Source organism: Phragmites australis, chromosome 15 (assembly GCF_958298935.1).
Source record: "Phragmites australis chromosome 15, lpPhrAust1.1, whole genome shotgun sequence".
Taxonomy (NCBI): Eukaryota; Viridiplantae; Streptophyta; class Magnoliopsida; order Poales; family Poaceae; genus Phragmites; species Phragmites australis.
In genome coordinates, this window is record NC_084935.1 from 3,398,737 (window position 1) to 3,403,595 (window position 4,859).

Below are 4,859 nucleotides of genomic sequence, written 5' to 3' on the forward strand. Positions count from 1 at the left end.
GCCCAATTGAAAATCACCGCAACGGTTGCTTTCCTGGTACTGTAAACGGGGAAGAGTCGAGAAGAAAAGAGACTGCGACTAATTGGCGCTGCCTTGTTGCAGCGTGCGTGCGGTAGTTGCACCGGTCAGCCGGCCCGTTTCAAGGTCTGCATCTCTCCGTGTGCCGCATGCATATGGCTGGAATAGAACGCGGAGACGGCGTCGTGGGCTTCCATGTCGCGGCATTCGGCGAGGCGGCGCGTGCGACCCAGTAGACATCCAAGCCCACCATCTGTTGCGATGAGCCTCGGCCTGCGTCAGGCTCTTTTTTTATTTTTTTATTTTGTAACTTAAAATATTAAATAAATAGATTTCTGTAGAAAGATTTAAAAAATAGACACTTACCGCCGGTTAGCCAGTCGGATGAACCGAATTCGTCGAAATTACTGTGTACGACTCTTATTTTGTCTCTGACATGCTCTATTTAAAATAGTAGTCTTCTGTTACTCTAAAAATTCTATAATTTTTTATATGTATTTCATAATCCCATATACAATCCATTTTAATTGGATTCATCCAAAAAGCATACGTAGAATTTAAACTAAAATTCTCAAAATAAAAGACTACTTTTATAAATTTTAACAATTGTTAGGGTCTAAAATAATTTTTTTTAAATCTGAAAAAATAACTAATATTCTTCTTATATGATGGACTAATTTCTAAAATTATTTTCAGCTATAGTTTATATGGTGAAAAAGTGAGTTCCTTTATAATACTCTATTTATATGTATTTTTATCATTTCATGTGATATTAATCTTTTAATTCAATTTGAATTCAAAGAAAGTTCAAACATATACAAAATTTAGCCATTGGAAATACATCAATTGTAAATATTTTTTATGTATAGGATGGAAATGTTTTTTATTTATAGGATGGAAATACTTTTACAAAATTTCATGTGTTATTGTTTTCACCATATAAACTATGGCTGGAAATAATTTTAGAAATTAGTTCATCATATAAAAAGAATATTAGTGATTTTTTTCAGATTTTTAAAAATTTATTTCAGACCCTAACAATTATTAGAATTTATTAAAGTAGTCTCTTTTGAAGAATTTAAATTTAAATTCTACTCAGACTTTTTGGATGAATCCAATTAAAATGGGTTGCACATGGATTATGAAACACATATAAAAAGTTATAAAATTTTTAAAGCAACAGAACACAACTATTAGAAATGAGGTCGTGAACAGTAATTTCTGTGAATACTGTTCATCCGACTTAACCGCTTTTAAAGGCAGTAAGGTGGCGTCCGATAAGAGGGCGGTACGTAATTATTTTTTAAATTTTTCTATAGAAATTTATTTATTTAATATTTTATGTTAGAGAATATATAAAAAAAACTCGGCCAGATTATCGTCGTACGCACTTCACGATTTCAGCCCAACACTCGACTCCAGGCTCCAGCTCCAGAATTGGATGAACGTGGCATGCAAAGCTGAAGGGGTGAAAGCTGCACGACTTGTTGCAGATCTAGTAGCTGCAGTACAATGCAAATGCCGGCTGGCCTGACACCAGAGCTTTGCTTCTTCCTTAACGCTCTGCAGTAGCTGCTGTCCCGAGCTGGATTGCTGGGTAAAGGGACGGGCATTGCGCTCTTTCCAGAGAGGTGCCAAACTGTGAGGGTGAACAGAGTGTCGATCCCCTTGAGTTTTTTGATTCAGTATCGGCTGCCTGGTGCTTGTCCACCAGTCATGTAGAGTGTCAATTCCGTCCGGGAAAGAGCATGTGCAGTTCACCCGCTGTAGGATGTTTCACCAGATTTCCTTGGCGTAAGGACAAGCGATGAACAGGTGACTGCTTGTTCAGGCACTTGGTCTCACAGGAGGCAGGTGTCGTGCGCCTCAAGGCCATGGCGCCGTCGGCGATGAGCCTGCGATGGAATGCGAGCCACAGGAAGAAACTTGTCCTTTGGCGGCGCCCAAGTGCGCCAAAGGAGTTTGGCTCCATGTAGGGATAAACTACCCTGGTGCACCATCAGATAAGCTGATTTGGCTGTACTGTCCACTCGTGGACCATCTCCACCTAAATTCATCACCGAGTACTGGCTGTAGCTGGACTCTTTCCAAACGGTCCCACAGGTGAACGTATTCCACAATGGCTTGGACTGAGAGACCGTCTGAGATATCTCTGACCCATTGCCGATTCTGCAGCGCCTGGGCAACAGTGCGTGACTTCTTGACCCTCGGGCCTCGGATTGACTGTGTCTGGTAGCATTGGGGCGATGTCGGCGACTGAACTCCCGTCGATCCAATTGTCCGTCCAGAACAGAGTACGCTCGCCATTTCGATGGAAACTAGATGGAGGCATTGAAACTGAACTGTTAGACCATCTCCAACAGGTATCTTAAATTTTTATTTTTAAAAATACTATTACAGCATCCCATATCACTATTACAGTATCCCTCATTTCACCCATCTCCAGCAGCTACTCTATATCTCATCCACTATCTTCTCTCCACTATATTAAACTGATTTTTTCCCAACCGTTATAACCGCCACAGCAGCACTGTTTAGGCCATAAGCTTACTTAACACTCTAATATATATTTAGGCAAGCTTAAAATACTAAAAAATGGAGTTGCATAAGTGACAGCACAAATAACAGCACTAATAGAACATGATGATGAACAGACGCGTAAAATAAGAGCAACTGAACAAGCCTGTCTTGCAGTAACATATGCCAGCTATGAAAATCCCATAGACAAAAATTGAACTCAAATAAAAACAGTAAAGTCCAAAACTACTTACATTTAGAATCAGAGGGAGTAGTATTCTAGATTACTTCCGGTTGTATATCAGATCATAAAAAATGGATGCATGAGACAGAATAGGTAGGATTTGCATGAGCAACAATTTCACTAGTGAATGGATCAGGAAAAACTACTAAGCAACAGCCAATAAGGACAGACGGGACATGATACCCTTATCAGATTTGCATGAGCAAAAATTTACCAAATAAGACTCAGATATCTTATTGGTTAAAAGGCTTTCAGCAATGACCTCTATCTGCTAGCCTGGATAGGTAGGATTTTACTGCAGACATATAACCATGTCTGTGTTGCAATCTGGAGAACAGAGAGGCAAACAGATCTTGTCCAATGCATAAGGATATCAAAGATATCAGTCTTCACAAATACTAGAATGCTTTAACTCATTTACGTGCAAGACCAAAAACCTTGTTGAAATAAATGTACAACACATTAAGTTGCTGGACTGAAATTTCTTGGAGGGAAATCTAGTTCACAATTAGGCGTTGCTTTCAAGAGACATTATGTATGCCTCACTAAATGCTGCAAAAGATGTAGCAAGTAAAATAACTTATCAAGGTACAGCACGACCAAAATGAAAGCATGATGTTATAGGATAGTTAGACAGAAAGGTATTTCAAGAAAACCTGAAATGCAAAAATATATTCATGGAATGAACAAATGCAACACATATAATATAAGGTAGTAAACAAACACTAATCAAAAGACCACGATGCTTACCTCTGCAGCATTGATCACTGGGAGTCGCACATAAGGAAAATCAACTAAAATCCCATTGAATTTAAAACGAATCAATGGAACCTTAGCGCCATCAATGGAATGCAATTCTGATACTTCTGGCCTTCCTTCAAGCATTTGTTGCAGAACAACGAAAAAATGATGCTGCAAATTAACACATAAACACATTCTGAGTAAATTTCAAATTAATGGGCAAAAACAAAATACAAAATTGATACTCACTTGCAGTGACGCAATATAGGGACCAACACAAAGAGCATCAATATCAGATTCAGTTCCATATGCCTTCAAAGTGGAAAACTCTTAGTCAAGGCTTGACTCAAAAAGATACATCGCAAAATTCAAAGGGGCAACTACAGAGGCAATACTGTGAAGTATAAATAGGAAAACTCAAGTTCTAATTCTTCCCTTCCAGTAAAAACTACTCAAACCAAGATTTTGAAATCTGTCATTGTACGCATAAGTATATTATTCATTGTACGCATGTTGACAATAATTTAGAAATGAAAAACAAAACCATTGTACGCATATTTATAATATTCATTCTAGAAAACCTGCATAAATTATCAACACAAATTCATATTTAGTAGCTCTTTCTAACTCCCTGACTTACTTGTCTAGTTTAAACTTTTGTTAAGGCACTCGAAGCACACAGTTTAAACAAGCTCCGTGTTCAAAGGGGCAAGCTGAGCAAGCTAAGAAGACGAACAGTGAGCGGAAAAAAGAGGACTTGGTGTGATCCAATGCTGTTCCCCCTGCTCGTACGCCACCCTCTTTGCCCAATCCATCACTATCTGCAACCACCACCACCATATCAAAACATCCACTCCAGCCGACATTGCAAGCAGAAACCTTTAAGCCCAAAATCCTAGCCCCCCATTACCTTGTCGAGCTCGTGGACCACTCTCTCCCTCCTCAGCACATCCTCTATTGAAGGCACAACCCCCGCGCTCGAAATGAACTAACCTCGTAAAACACCAGTTCCCAAAATTAGCCACGAATCCACACGGAATCATATGATAAGAGAGCCCCTGAAGGCGAGATCGAGCGCCATTGCTGCCGGAGCACGCCGCCGGCGGGGGTGGGAAGGCAGCCAGCCGGCGGCGAGGCGCCCCAGCTATGCCCGCCGCGTCGTTGGGTGGGGTGGCGGACGTGGAGACGACGACGCGAACAAGAGCTTTCACGTTTTGGCAGGGGAAGCTTCGAGCTCGGTCGCCGGGTCTGCGTCATCTGTCGGGTCGCCGGATCTGCGTCGTCTGCCCGCCTCGCCTCCGCAAGGAGTCGTCAGCTCCACTTCCGCCTCTCCGCGGGA

General features: G+C 41.0%; 1 long non-coding RNA gene across 1 annotated transcript; it reads right to left on the reverse strand.

Annotated features, from left to right (window-relative positions):
- Positions 1–2,431: 2,431 nt before the first annotated feature.
- LOC133893256 (uncharacterized) lies at positions 2,432–4,553 on the reverse strand. Its single transcript, XR_009904463.1, has 4 exons — positions 4,431–4,553; positions 4,278–4,341; positions 3,770–3,832; positions 2,432–3,691 (listed from the first exon to the last, which is right to left on the reverse strand). It is a non-coding gene; the product is annotated as an uncharacterized LOC133893256 (long non-coding RNA).
- Between the last annotated feature and the right edge of the window lie 306 nt (positions 4,554–4,859).